Source organism: Triticum dicoccoides, chromosome 2B (genome assembly GCF_002162155.2).
Source record: "Triticum dicoccoides isolate Atlit2015 ecotype Zavitan chromosome 2B, WEW_v2.0, whole genome shotgun sequence".
NCBI classification, from domain to species: Eukaryota; Viridiplantae; Streptophyta; class Magnoliopsida; order Poales; family Poaceae; genus Triticum; species Triticum dicoccoides.
The window spans coordinates 627,319,991-627,336,245 of NC_041383.1; positions in this window are offsets into that span (position 1 = coordinate 627,319,991).

Genomic DNA, 16,255 nt, shown 5'->3' on the forward strand with positions numbered 1-16,255 from the left:
AGATGTTGTTGCGAAGCACGGCCCGTCGACGCCGGTGATGCATGGCGCTCTGTACTTCTGATTTTGTGGCAGAGAGCATATCTGCGTCCTTTGTCGGAGGACTATGCGGCGTCAGCCCCATGTCCGCCTGCTCTCTCGAAGTTGGTCCTGGAGCCCGACTGGTGGAGGCGTGGTTGGCGGGATCCCCGGATATAGTCCGGATGCTCCTCTTCCTGCCATGATGTAAAGGGCGCTGTTATACTGCAAAATAAGCAATAATTACATGACAGGTTGTTTTCTCACCTCTATAGCGGCGTGTTGGCTCTAACCGCCTCCCTCTTGAGCCTACCCAATCCGGACGCCTGTGGCTGACGGGTCCCTAGGGGCTCGGTCCTGTGCTCCGAACGTTGCTTTTGCAAAAAACACGACGCTTCAGGGATAAGGTGTGGCATCAGGAAAGAGTCCTCTTCGGAGGATCGAGTCTTCGGCTTGGCTTACGCGCGACGAGGGTAGCAGTTCGAGATAATCAGCGGTAATGGCCACTGAGGCGCTGTCACGGCTCGCCCGATAAAATATCCCGTCGACAAGCTCCACGGCCGCATCTGGGTCTTCTTCGAGTCCTGGATCCAGGGCCCTTTCGGGGTCCTCTGGCTGCGGGGAAGGGCTGGAGATTCCTTCTACGGCCCTCCTCAGCTCCTGCTCGGAAATATCGATGCAGGTAACTTTAGCAAAGAACGACACAATAAGTGAAGCGAGAAAATAAATGACGACTTACCCAGTTTGGGGGATTATACATGGAGAATCCGTCCCGCGGTTTGATATGGAGGAAGTCCTCCTCTTCTCCTTTGTATAAGTCGGACAGTATCCTTGCCAGAGCGGTGGGGGAGTCCGGACCCTTATGGCCACAATGGGTGGCATCGTCTGTCCCATTGTAATTCCACATGGGATTGCCCCGATATTGAAGCGGCTGCACTCCCTGCATTATGCATATTGCCATAACCTCGACTATCGTCAGTCCGGATTTGGCCAGTAACTTTATCTTGCTCATCAGGAAATGTACTTCCTTGGAATCCTCTTCTTGGGGGCCTCGAGGGCGCCAACTTAGACGTGCCCTCGGCGGGGTGTTACTGAACTTGGGGAGTCCTGTCCGGACTGGATCCAGAAGGGGAGCATCGTCAATATAAAACCATTCTGAAGCCCAGTTATCTGGTGCCTTCTTGGGAGTGCCGAATAGGTATCCGGTCTCAGCGATATGCCATACTTCGGCCCCGCCCACTTGACATAGGGATTCTCCCTAGCTGCGGGGGACAAGGCAGAACAGCTTCTTCCACAATCCGAAATGAGCCTTGCAGCCTAGAAATTGTGCACAAAGGGCGACATACCCTGCTATATGTAGTATGGAGGCTGGGGTAAAGTTGTGCAACTGGAGGCCGTAGAATTCCAGAAGCCCACGAAGGAATGGATGAATAGGAAACCCGACGCCCCTTAACATATGCGGAATTAGGCATATTCGCTCTTCTGTAGATGGATTGGGGGATCTCTCCGCCTGTTCTCCGCCGTTATAGGTGGCCACTCCGGCTCAAACAGGGACCATGAACGCCGGCGGGAGGAGCCCTTGGGTTTGTAACGTTATCAAACGGCTATGAGAAACTGAACACTCTCCCTAGTCCCCCGGCTTGGGGCAAGGGGAGCGAGCAGAAGAGCTGCGACGACCGGCCATGTTGGAATGGTTTTTTCTGGGTGCTCTGTTGGAGGCTCGCTCGAGGAGGGAGAGTGAGGTTTGGATCTGGGAATCCCCGTCTCTTCAAATAGACGGTTAGCCCGAAGGACCGAGGGTGGCAAATGCAAAAATGCCTCGACTCCTCGCATTCGCTCGACACGTGGAAATGGTCATTATTTAAACACTAAAGCCGAGGACTACAACATTGATGAGATGCTGGACACTATTCATCATGATGGGTACATTGGAGTTTTCGGAGGAGGAACCCGCCTTGCAATGCCGAAGTAAGACTGCACGCCAGACTAATCGTCATTGAAGCCTGGTTCAGGGGCTACTGAGGGAGTCCTGGATTAGGGGTATCCGGAGAGCCGGACTATATACATCGTCCGGACTATTGAAGCGTCAAGATACAAGACTCAAGACTTCGGCCCGTGTCTGGATGGGACTCTCCTTTGCGTGGACATTATGTTTGGCGATCCGGACATTATGTTTCCTTCCTTGTAACCGACTCCATGTAAACCCTAGCTCTCCGGTGTCTATATAAACCGGAGAGGATGGTCCTTAGAAGGCCGATCACAATTACAATCATACCATCATAGGCTAGCTCTTAGGGTTTAGCCTCTACGATCTCGTGGTAGATCTACTCTTGTACTACTCATATCTTCAATGTTAATCAAGCAGGAAGTAGGGTTTTACCTCCATCGAGAGGGCCCGAACCTGGGTAAACATTGTGTACCTTGCTTCCTGTTACCATTAGCCTAAGACGCACAGATCGGTACCCCCTACCCGAGATCCGCCGGTTTTGACACCGACAATGACCATGAGAGGTCCGCTCGAGCTACTTCATATGGATCTTTTTGGTCCCAACGCCTACAAGTGTCTTGGTGGTAACTCGTTCGGATTGGTCATTGTTGATGATTTTTCCAGATTTACGTGGTTGTTCTTTCTTGATGATAAATCATAGGTCCAAAAGATCTTCAAGAACTTCACTAGGAAGGCCCAAAATCAATTTCAAGTGAAGATCAAGAAGGTTCGGAGTGACAACAAAACGGAGTTCAAGAACGCCAATGTGGATACCTTTCTTGACGAAGAAGGGATTTCACATGAGGTGTCAGCTACATACACACCTCAACAAAATGGAGTTGTTGAGAGAAAGAACCGGATACTCATTGAGATGGCAAGAACGATGCTTTATGAATACAAGACACCAAGACATTTTTGGGCAGAAGCGGTTGATACAGCTTGTCATGCAACAAATCGTCTATATCTTCACAAGCTCGTTGGCAAGACGACATACGAGCTTCTCATCGTTAACAAACCCCAAGTTGGATACTTTCGAGTATTTGGCTCAAAATGTTACATTCTTGATAAGCATCATCGTTCGAAATTTGCCCCTAAGTCTCATGAAGGTTTTCTACTCGGTTATAGCTCAAACTCTCACACTTACCATGTCTACAACAATTTCACCCGAAAGGTTGAAGAGATGGTGAAGTTTGATGAATCTAACGGCTCGCAAGTAGAGCAATTGCCAATTGATGTAGGAGACAAAGATCCCTCAGAAGCAATTAAAGACTTGTCTATTGGCAAGATTCGCCCAACGGTGGTGAAGGAGAGTACCTCGTCTGTTCAAGTGGAAGCCTCAAGTTCACACCAAGGTGAACCACAAGTTGACTTGGAGGCATCCACAAGTGGAACACATCAAGATGAAGGAAGAAAGGATGTACAAAAAGACGGACCTCATCGACCTCCCTCTCCACCTCCACAAGAGAACAACAACGCCAACGAGAATGAAGAAAGGCGAGAGGAAGAACAAGACAACAAAGAGGATGTTCCACCCAGACCAAACAAAAGCTCTCACGAGTTCAAGCAAGAGTCTCAAGAGAGCATCCCGTCGAACAAATCTTCGATGATATTCAAACTGGGAGAATTACTCGCTCAAAAACTCGTTTGCCTAACTTTTGTGAACACTATTCACTCATTTCTAGTATTGAACCTATGAAGGTTGAAGAAGCTCTTGATGATCCGGATTGGGTGAACGCTATGCATGAAGAGCTGATACGTCCATTTGGCATCATGCTTTTATATCAATATTTATCGCATTATGGGCTGTTATTACACGTTATATCACAATATTTATGCCTTTTCTCTCTTATTTTATAATGTTTACATGAAGAGGGAGAATGCTAGCAGCTGAAATCCTGGAGTGGAAAAGGAGCAAATATTAGAGACCTATTCCGCACAACTCAAAAAGTCCTGAAACTTCACAGAGATCAGTTTTGGAATATATATAAAATATTGGGTGAAGAAAGCACCAGAGGTGGGCCACCAGTCAGCCACGAGGGCGGAGGGCGCGCCCTACACCCTGGGCGCGCCCCTACCTCGTGGGCCCCCTGGCAGGCCCCGACGCCCATCTTCTGCTATATGGTGTCTTTTGCCCTGGAAAAAAAATAAGAGATAAGATTTCGGGACGAAGCGCCACCGTCTTGAGGCGGAACCTGGGCATGACCAATCTAGGGCTCCAGTGGAGCTGTTCTGCCGGGGAAACATCCCTCCGGGAGGGGGAAATCATCATCATAGTCATCACCATCGATCCTCTCATCGAGAGGGGGTCAATCTCCATCAACATCTTCACCAGCAGCATCTCCTCTCAAACCCTAGTTCATCTCTTGTATCCGATCTTTGTCTCAAAACCTCAGATTGGTACCTGTGGGTTGCTAGAAGTGTTGATTACTCCTTTTAGTTGATGCTAGTTGGTTTATTCGGTGGAAGATCATATGTTCATATCCTTAATGATTATTAATACTCCTCTGATTATGAACATGAATATGCTTTGTGAGTAGTTACGTTTGTTCCTAAGGACATGGGAGAAGTCTTGTTATAAGTAATCACGTGAATTTGGTATTCGTTCGATATTTTGATGAGATGTATGTTGTCTCTCCTGTAGTGGTGTTATGTGAACGTCGAATACATGACACTTCACCATGATTTGGGCCTAGGGGAAGACATTGGGAAGTAATAAGTAGATGATGGGTTGCTAGAGTGACAGAAGCTTAAACCCTAGTTTATGCGTTGCTTTGTAATGGGCTGAGTTGGATCCATATGTTTCATGCTATGGTTAGGTTTACCTTAATTTTTCTTTCGTAGTTGCGCATGCTTGCGAGAGGGGGTAATCATAAGTGGGAGGCACTTCCAAGAAAGGACATCACCCAAGCACTGGTCCACCCACATATCCAATTATCAAAGTAACGAACGCGAATCATATGAGCATGATGAAAACTAGCTTGACAGTAATTCTCATGTGTCCTCGGGAGCACTTTGCTTTATATAAGAGTTCGTCTAGGCTTTTACTTTGCTACCAAAAGGATTGGGCCACCTTTCTTCACCTTGTTTACTTTTGTTACTTGTTACCCATTATGAATTACCTTATCACAAAAACTATCTGTTACTGATAATTTCAGTGCTGGCAGAGATTACCTTTCTGAAACTTCTTGTCATTTCCTTCTGCTCTTCGTTGGGTTTGACACTCTTACTTATCGAAAGGACTATGATAGATCCCCTATACTTGTGGGTCATCAAGAGCTACATAATTTCAAGAGGAACCAAGTATGGACGTTGGTTGAAAAGCCCGATGACAAGCACAATGTCATTGGAACCAAATGGGTGTTTCGGCATAAGCAAGACGAATATGGACATGTTGTATGCAACAAGGCTCGTCTCGTCGCTCAAGGCTACACTCAGGTCAAAGGTATGGACTACGGTGAGACATAAGCTCCCGTTGCTAGACTTGACTCCATACGCATCTTACTTGCTTATGCCAATCATCTTGACATTACTTTATATCAAATGGACATAAAAAGTGCTTTTCTAAATGGTGAAATTGAGTAGGAATTTTATGGTAAACAACCTCCTGGCTTTGTTAATCCTAAGAAACCTGATCATGTTTACAAACTTCACAAAGCTCTTTATGGTCTTAAAGAGGCTCCTAGAGCATGGTATAAATGCTTGACTGAGTTTCTTATTGAAAAAGGCTTTGAAATTGGGAAAATTGATTCTACACTTTTTTACTAAAAGGGTTAATGGTGAATTATTTGTATGCCAAATTTATGTTGATGATATCATATTTGGTTAAACTAACCCTCATTTTAGTGAAAAGTTTGGAAGGCTAATGTCGGAGAAGTTTGAGATGTCTATAATGAGTGAACTCAAATTCTTTCTTGGTTTGCAAATCAAGCAAACTAAGGAGGGTACCTTTGTTTCGCAAACAAAGTATACCAAGGACTTATTCTAGAAGTTCAACATGCAAGAAAGCAAAGGTATGAAAACACCCATGCCTACTAGTGGACATCTTGACTTGACTAAGGATGGCAAACCGGTTGACCAAAAGGTTTACCGCTCTATGATTGGTTCATTGTTATATCTATGTGCATCCCGTCCAGATATTATGCTAAGTGTGTGCATGTGTGCACGATATCAAGCGGCCCCTAAAGAATGTCATCTTAAGGCTGTGAAAGTGTAGTGAGATACTTAATTCATACAACAAACTTTGGCATTTGGTATCCTAAGAGGTCTTCTTTCGATCTTGTTGGATACTCTGACTCGGACTATGCCGGAGACAAGGTTGATAGAAAGTCCACTTTGGGTACTTATCAATTTATTGGTAGATCTCTTGTATCTTGGTCCTCCAAGAAACAAAACTCAGTATCCTTATCCACCGCTGAAGCGGAATACATTGCCGCCGGATCATGTTGTGCTCAGTTACTTTGGATGACTCAAACCCTTAAAGATTATGCGATACATGTGAAACATGTTCCATTGCTTTGTGACAATGAAAGTGCTATTAAGATTACTCACAATCCTGTGCAACATTCTCGGACTAAGCATATTGAAGTTTGTCATCATTTCATTCGAGATCATGTTGCTAAAGGGGACATCAATCTTAAGCATGTTCGTACCGATATGCAATTGGAAGATATATTTACCAAACCGCTTGATGAGAAAGTGTTTTGCCGTTTGAGAGGTGAATTGAACATCATTGATGCCTCAAATTTGGAGTAGGAACTCCATCTAGATGCATGCAAGAGATGAACCTTTCTATGACTAATCCTTAATATTTCTCTTAAGATGATGATCATATGTCTTGGATCTATACTTGTACCCTTGCATGTTATCTAACCTGTGTAGGTACTTGGATGAGCCCAAAATCAATGAGATTGCAAATAACTCACATATTAAGCAATCTCTACATCACCATGTCTCTACTATATGGTTGTGGAACACAATGAAGGATGACCTTGAGGGAGTCCTGGATTAGGGGGTCCTCGGACAACCGGACTATATGCTTATGTCAGACTATCGGACTATGAAGATACAAGATTGAAGACTTCGTCCCGTGTCCGGGTGGGACTCTCCTTTGCGTGGAAGGCAAGCTTGGCAATTCAGATATGTAGATTCCCTTCTCTGTAACCAACTCTGTGTAACCCTAGCCCCCTCCGGTGTCTATATAAACCGGAGGGTTTAGTCCGTAGGACAATAACAATCATAATCATAGGCTAGCTTCTAGGGTTAGCCTCTACGATCTTGTGGTAGATCAACTCTTGTAATACTCATATAATCAAGATCAATCAAGCAGGAAGTAGGGTATTACCTCCATAGAGAGAGCCCAAACCTAGGTAAACATCGTGTCCCCCGCCTCCTGTTACCATTAGCCATAGACGCACAGTTTAGGACCCCCTATCCGAGATCCGCCGGTTTTGACACCGACATTGGTGCTCTCGTTGAGAGTTCTACTATGTTGTCACCATAAGGCTTGATGGCTCCTTCAATCATCTATAGCGATGCGGTCCAGGGTGAGGTTTTCCTCCCCGGACAGATCTTCGTATTCGGCGGCTTCGCACTACGGGCCAACTCGCTTGGCCATCTGGAGCAGATTGATAGCTATGCCCCTGGCCATCATATCAGGTTTGGAAGCATAAACTACACTACGGATATCCGAGGAGACTTGATCTTTGACGGATTCGAGCCCATAACTGGTCCACCCTGCATCCACGGTGAGCATGACCTAGATCTGCCATCGGGCAATGATCGGGAGATCGCACCCGAAGCTGCCCTGGCTTTAGAGCCGAAGCAGATCATGCCATCCAAGGACGGGAGGATGGACCCCGCCACGGAAGCCACACACTCTACGGTGATAGAGCCGAACACAGACCTCACCTCCGATGAGGTTTGTGTCATCGGATCCTCAGACTCACCTCCGGCCATAGGCTCTAAACCGCGCGTATCCGCGCCCATCGGATCTGACTGGGCGTCGATACTGGAGTTTAGCTCTACGGACATCTTTCAACACTCGCCCTTGGGCGACATGATAAACTCATTAAAGTCTCTCTCCTTGTCAGGAGACTCTCGGCCGAACTATGTCCGGCTTAGGTGGGAAGCGGACGACGAAGGAATTCATTACCCACCCACCACCCACTTAACAGCCATTGTCAACGACTTAATCGACATGCTTGACTTCGACTCTGAAGACATCGACGATATGTACAACGACGCTGGAGACGAACAAGAACCACCGCCACAGGGCGCTGGACAACCACCTTATCATATGACATATATATGGGGCACACACCCAAAGAAAACAATGGCGAGGTTCAAAAGGATGCAGAGGAGGATAATCCTCTTCAGAAGCAACCAAAGCGCCGACGTCAGCGACGCTGATCTAAACCACGCCATAACAAAAACAGCGATACCAGCTCAAGAAAGAATAACACCCCGGACGACGCCAAAAACGATGAAGACCCCGCAGATCCAGCGATGGAGCAGGACGAGTAAGGAGACGGTGAACACAGTCCAGGGCCACTGTCCGATCAAAGCGACGCCGAAAACAAAGCTTATAAACCTACCCCCGAAGGGGAGAACACTCTGGATGACGGTGCACGCATCCTCCCGGAAAAACAATTCAAACAAGAGCACCTCCACAAGAGACTTATTGCCACCGCGAGGAGCTTAAAGACGAAGAAGCAACGGCTTGAGGACGCGCAGGATACACTCAACCAAAGATGGAACGATGTGCTCGACACTGAGGAAAAATACGGTTGTGATCGCCAAACAAAGAGTTATCCAAAACACAAGCTGCTGTCCGAATTTGATGATGAGGCTATCGTGCCCAAACCACCGAATAACAATACGGCCGATCTACTAGACCAACCACCTCGTGGCCGAGACAGAGCAGCTAATAACTCCACACATAAATCAGCACTCCCTCCCAATAAAGGAAAGGAGGTCACATGCAAGTACCAGGAACATGAACTACGTGAGCACCTGGACAAAAGAGCTGGCATAACCAGGTCCATCTACGAATCTAGGAAACATGTCCCTATGCAGGACCATAGCCACAAAACCGACTATAGTGATCGACCACCAGTTCGGAACCAACACCGAACGCTACAGCCGTCGGACCCATGCCACGACACAGTCAAGTACAGGGGCGCCGCACACCCCCTGTGTTTCACCGATAAGGTGCTAGATCATGAATTTCTAGAGGGGTTTAAACCTGTAAACATCGAGGCATACGACAGAATGACAGACCCTATGGTCTGGATTGAGGACTTTATTCTTCACATCCATATGGCTAGCGGAGACAATCTCCACGCCATCAAATACCTACCCCTCAAGTTGAAAGGACCAGCTCGGCTCTGGTTGAAAAGCCTCCCTGGAAATTCCATTGGAAGCTGGGAGGAACTCGAGGACGCTTTCAGGGCTAACTTTCAAGGGACCTATGTCCGACCTCCGGATGCAGACGATCTAAGTCACATAATCCAACAACTCGGAGAGTTAGCCCGTAAGCTTTGGAACTGATTTCTCACCAAGAAGAACCAAATAGTCGACTGTCCGGATGCCGAAGCCCTAGCAGCTTTCAAACACAGTATCCGGGACGAATGGCTTGCCATACACCTCGCCAGGAAAAGCCAAGGATGATGGCAGCCCTAACAACCCTTATGACCCGCTTTTGCATGGGCGAAGATAGCTGGTTGGCCCGCAGCAGCACCAGCGATCCAGGCACATCCGAAATCAGGGATGGTAATGGAAAACCACGACGCAATAAAAAAATGTCGAAATAATGAAGACAACCCAGACAATACAGCGGTAAATGCCGGATTGAGGGGCTATCGACCCGGTCAACGGGAAAATCCATTCAAAGGCAACAAAGATGGTCCGTCCAACCTAAGTAAAATTCTAGACAGGTCCTGTCAGATTCATGGCACCCCCGATAAACCTGCAAATCACACCAACAGAGAATGATGGGTCTTCAAGCAGGCCGGCAAGTTAAACGCCAAACACAAAGGGAAGGAGCCGCCAAGTGAAGATGAGGATGGATCTCGCTAGCCGAACACAAGGGGACAGAAAAAATTTCCACCAGAGGTCAAAACAGTGAACATGATTTACGTCACCCACATCCGAAAGAAGGAGCGCAAACGCGCACTCCGAGACATATACACTGTAGATCCCGTCGCCCCCAAATTCAACCTATGGTTGGCCTGCCTGATCACTTTCGATCGCAGGGATCATCCGACTAGTATCCATCATGGGGGTTCGGCTGCTTTGGTGCTCGACCCAATAATCGACGGATACCACCTTACCCGAGTCCTCATGGACGGCGGCAGCAGTCTCAATCTGATATATCAGGACACTGTCCGCAAGATGGGGATAGACCCGTCGAGAATCAACCAAAGCAATACTACCTTTAAAGGAGTAATACCAGGTGTAGAGGCCCGCTGCACGGGCTCTCTAACGTTGGAAGTTGTATTCGGTTCTCCCGATAACTTTCGAAGCGAAGAACCAATCTTCGACATTGCTCCATTCCGAAGTGGCTATCACACACTACTCGGAAGAACGGCCTTCGCCCGTTTCAATGCCATCCCGCACTACACTTATCTCAAACTCAAGATGCCCGGCCCACGTGGCGTCATCACAATAAGCGGAAACACGAAGCGCTCTCTTCGTACGGAAGAATACGTGGCGGCTCTAGCAGCCGAACCACAGAATGACCTTTCCAATCCGAGCAACTCATCGGTCATCAAGACCACAGACACAGTTAGACACGTCCGACGCACACCTAGGTGTAGCAACTCAGATAAACCTGGGCTCGATCAACGACTATGCCCCCGTAACAACAACCAATATTAAGGCTATACGGGTCAACATGTATACACATAAATATACAATCAAAATACCCTACCTGGCGCGAGGGCTGCCCGCATGTAAAAGGTCTATAGTTCGGCTTGACCCTATTTGCACTCCAGAAATTGAATTTTTGCGGTTCATTAGAATAAACCAACTTCACACACGGTCACACCAGATTCTTCTACCTGGGTTTTCCCTTCCTTTTTTTACAGATGACCATCGTGCTACACCCTTCAAGGATACGGCACAACAAAGAAAAAGGCGTAGACGTGCAACAGTGCCCTATTCAAAGGATTCTTTTTAGATTAAGACCCTGTGTAAACCTTTTTATTGTCTTTTGTTGTCTCATACCCTCCTGGCATTTAAAATGACTGTCGTGGATTTGTCACGGCAGATGTCCTAGTGAAAGGACTTAGTCGTGGAGCCATCGCCACGGGTTTACTTGAAGGGGTTAAAGCGGACACAAAGACACGAGGGTTTTATACTAGTTCGGCCCCTTCGATGAAGGTAAAAGCCTACGTCTAGTTGTGATGGAATTGATATGATCTCGATGGCTAGGGAGCAAACAAGCTTCGCCTAGGCTCGAGTTGTGGTTGTCCCTGAAACGCCGCCGGGTCGTCCCCTTATATACACAGGTGACGCCCGTCAGTCCATAGAGTCCCAACCGGTTCATACTCGTATCCCGGTCGGTATCTCTCTATTCCTAACTTACAATACAAGTTACACATCAGGTCGGTTTACGGCTACAGATTCTAAACCGACTATAGGCCTTGGGCCTTCATCTGCTTATACCACTAATGAAATTAACCCGGCCCAAGTAGGCCGGTTTATGCCTAGTGGTAATATCCCCAACATTAGGCCCCAGATTGATTTGAACTGGTTCATGTCAATCCTTCACAAAATCTTGTGTCTTGGACATCTTCTGGAAATTGGTAAACCGCCATGTTGTCATCATTTCTGGTTGTTGTAAACCGGCATGACGTCATCATGAAATTTGTCATTTATAACGCCCTCTTTTAACGGCAGCTCCTGGATCCGCGCGCTTGACCTAACTCTGTTGCCTTATAAATAAGACCGAATGGTCATCTCCTTTCTTTTCCCCTCATCTCTTCTTCTTCGTCTTCCTCGCGTCGCCAGCCTTGGAGCTCCGCCGCCACCGTCGACCTCTGCTTCGTCTTGGGCCGCTGCATCAACCTGAGCGCACCAGAGCACTGCGGTATCGTTCCGCATCTTCTCCGTTCCCAGTAAGTTTTCTCCTCTTCTTGACCTAGATCTGTTCTTAGGGTTCCATGTTCATGCTATGTTCGTCACTTGCTCATACTTGATTCCGATTCTTGGATGAATCTGTAAACTCCCGCTGTGTTTAGTAGTAATCTTTAGGCATCCGCCTATTATTTCTTATCTAAGCCCATAGATCTCACGCACATACCCGCTCAATGGTTCACTTCCGTTCCGCCTCACTCTTCGGAATATTTTCTGTTTTTTGTGAGCTCGCTGTAGATCCGTGGCTGAAATAAGATCTTTGTGAAACCTGTTTCTGTATACCTAGTTGTCCATAGCTTCAATTTCTTCCGATGCTTGGGTCAGGCGGTTTAACTTATCATAGAAAAAAGTTACTAAACCGGTGTATACCATTAGTCCCCTGGTTGAACCGCCAGAATCCACATGATGCCGCATTGTGGAAGACCGGTTCATCGTAGTTTAGATCAACACCTTCTTTTACCCATCGTGTTCTTGAACCGGATCATCTATTTCTTGCAGATCTCGCCATGGCCAAACAAGTGTATGAGTGCAATTGGGTTCCTTCTCGCATCACGGAATCACAGTTGGACGATCTAGTCTTGATCGGCGCTTTAGACAGTAAAGATACGATCCACTGGAGGGTTCCTGGAAATGAATGTCCACCTACCCCCCAGGAAGGAGAATTTGTGGTCTTCGCAGATCACTTGGCCCGGGGCTTCAAACCGCCCGGCTCTAAATTTTACCGGGATGTATTAGCCAATTTTCAGCTCCGTCCACAGGATATTGGCCCCAACTCTGTTACCAATCTATGCCACTTTCAAGTGCTTTCTGAGGTGTACTTTCAAGAGGAGCCTTCAGTCGAATTGTTTAGAGATCTCTTTCATTTAAACCGTCACACTGAATTCACCGATGGCCCCAACACTGAATTGGGTGGTATGGCCATTCAGAAGAGGAAGGAAATCACTTATCCCCATGTCAAACTCCATACTCACCCCAAGGAGTGGAATGCAACTTCGTTTTATTGCAAGGATACCTCCCCTGATAATGAAAATCCCTTGCCTGGTTTCCGTCCGGAACGGCTCAGCAACACGCACCCTTTTCCACAAAGACTAAGCGCCAAGGAAAGAATTAAATATGCTCCGCAACTGTCCAAGCTCCAAGCTTTTATGGCCAACGGCTTAACGGGAATAGATCTTGCACGTTGTTGGATATCATGGAGCATACTGCCTCTGAGCCGGCGCTCCAATTTGATGTGCAAGTATACTGATAGTGTCGATGACCCACTCCGACACACTAAAATCCAACTCCCTGATGACGAAGTCACATAATCTGTGAAAAAGATGCTGAATGAACCGGAGCACCTCTGTGCTCAAACCGGTCTGCCTCCTTACTACACCACCAACAAACCGCCAGCGGTAATATTTTAATTGCTCTATTGTTGAACCGGTTACTGCTTTATATGTTTAACATTTAATTACTGCTGATCCAGGGCGATAATCCGTTTTGGAGCAAGAAACTTCCTCAAGACAAAACGGAGAAGGCAGGACGGCCAACCCGGCCCAAGACCAAGGTTATCAAGAAACCAGCTCATAAGAGAAAAACCACCGTTTCATCTGACCCAGCCATTGATGATGATGTGGGTAATCCGGATCTTGAGGTAGAACTTGATTCACTTGGCTTGCTTTTTACACGCCTTATTGATGATGATGCTTGTCAGGATGACGCTGAAGCCAGCAATGCGGGTTTCGTTGAGGTAACCATTCTCTCTTCCGATTCAGAAATCTTGCCTTTGCCAAAATTTCGCCGGGCAAACCGGAAAGTTAAATTTTCTCATCCTCTTGCTTATCTGGATTCCCAATTTCTTATGAAGACCCAACAACACGAAGCTCGCCGCACAACCCGGCACAGTGGCCAGGTAGTTACCTCTGCCGGTTTACCAAACAGTCCGGTTCGAAAACGCCGCTCCGAGGTGTCCGACCTTTTTATTGATTTAAATCGTAAAGCGGGTTTCTTCCGTCAACCTCTTAATCCATCCGACTCCGATTATCAGGTCACTTCTCATTCATCATCTGGTGAATCGTCAGCCACTCAGCTACCACCTTTGAAAACAGTTGTTGGGTAAGTTTAAACTGAACATATGCTTCCAGTATACCGCATAATGGCTTATGCTTTTCCTTGACTTTTTGTTTTTCTTTCAGGGCTAAACCGAAACCAAGCAAGAAGGCCCGCCTGGATAAAGCGGCTGAAGAAGATGTGGCCCCAGAACATGACCAAGCGCCAGATCGTGAAATATTTACTTCTGAAGATATCCCCAATGATCCTCCTTTGCAAGACGACGTTATTCCCGAAGAAGGGCTTGTTAATACTCCAGCCTCTGCCGATCCGCCTGCCAGCTCCATCCAGATTGAGAAATCCCACACTCCTGCTGACCAAACGGCCGCACCAACACAAACTGGCGAGTCCAAAGATGATGATGTTGTGATTACCGGTGTGGGCCGCTCTGAACCCGGGAATCCTGTCACCCTTACCAAGCATACTATCAAAGAGGATTTTTCTGCTTTGAACAAAGAAAAATGGGATGTTGAACTAGAGACATATGCTGCCCTGAGTGCCTGAGACCTTCACTCCGGCTATTTAAACCGGCTTTACACTAGCCGTGACTGTGAAGCTGGCCTGGTCAAAATGATGAGGGATAAATTTGAGGTAACTTACTTCTTTCCTTGCTGCCATTACCTCCATCCTTCTAGCCCCCAAGGGCCGGTTTGTAACATTGGTCAAACCGGGACTTGATCCTGAACATTCTTGAAACCGATCGGTATAGCCCGCAAGAACCGGTCTAACTTAGCATAAGTAAACCGGGGCTCCAATAGAGAACTGTCCTTAGAACATAACTTGATCAAATAGCCATTAGCCCCCAAGTGCCAAGTTGAATACTTGTATTGAACTTGGGACTTTGTAATCGAGTAATATATAAAAATTGAAGGTGCATTAGCCCCCAAGTGTCAGGCATATAACTTTGTTATGTGGTTGATACTTCAACTCCTTGGATCGCCTGTGCAAAGCTTAAACGCTGTCTGTGTGCAGGCTGAGGTGAAAATCAAGGAGGACCGAGTTGCCGATTTGCAGGAGGCCTTGAAAACCCAGCAGGCTGAAACAGATAAGGCAAAGCAAGAATTAACCAGCGCTTTGAGCACTGCTGAACGGCTGAAAGAAGGCTTCAAGAAAGAGCGGGCTGACTGGGCCACTGAGAAGGCTGGTTTAACCAAAAGAGCGGAAAACGCTGAAGCTGCCCTTAAACCGGTGGTGGATGAACTGACGGCCGTACAACGGCAAATACACTCCATGACTGCTGCAATCTTTGGTAAGCTCCTTGTAACTTTTGTGATAATTTAAACCTGCTGTACCATAAATCCGGTTTGAGACCATTCCAATATTGTTGTAGGCACACGTATTGGGCACTTAGGAAATGATGTGCGGAAGAAATTGAAAGCTGCCTACACCTTGGTGGAACAATTGTATACTGGAGCCCAACGGATCATCACCACAGCTTCTCACAACAACCCGGCACCCTCGTTAATCCAGGACACTCTTAGCAAGTTGTCAATGCTTCCACGGATTAAGGAGCTGAAAAAATCCGCTGCCCGAACCGGAGCCATCAATGCCTTAATCCGGGCAAAGGCATGGGTGCCAGATTTTGATCCTGCGGAAGCAGCTCAAGGCTATCCCAGCCTGAAAGAAGATGGCTCTGAATTAAACGAAGAGGATTTAAGGGCAATAAACCGTGCAGTGCGCCCTCTGGCTTGCCAACTAGCTGAAGAGGCAGATTTGACGCATTATCAAGCGCAATATAACGAGCAAAACAAGCGAGTGCCTGCCCCCAACTGTTGAAGCGGAGAATCTGATCCCTCCAATCCGTAAGCACACTTATGCCCCTGATATTGAACCGTCTTCCCTGATCCATGAAGAGGCTGTTTTCCAAGCTTTAATGGGAATCGACTGGACCACTGTTGATTTCCAGCCAATGGATAGAGACGAGGAAGCTGAAGCGGCGGAGGATGAGGAGCAGGCTTGAACCAGAAACTGGTTTGGAAAGCTGTTTGTGACATCTTCCGAAAAGAACAAAGATCTTATTTGGGT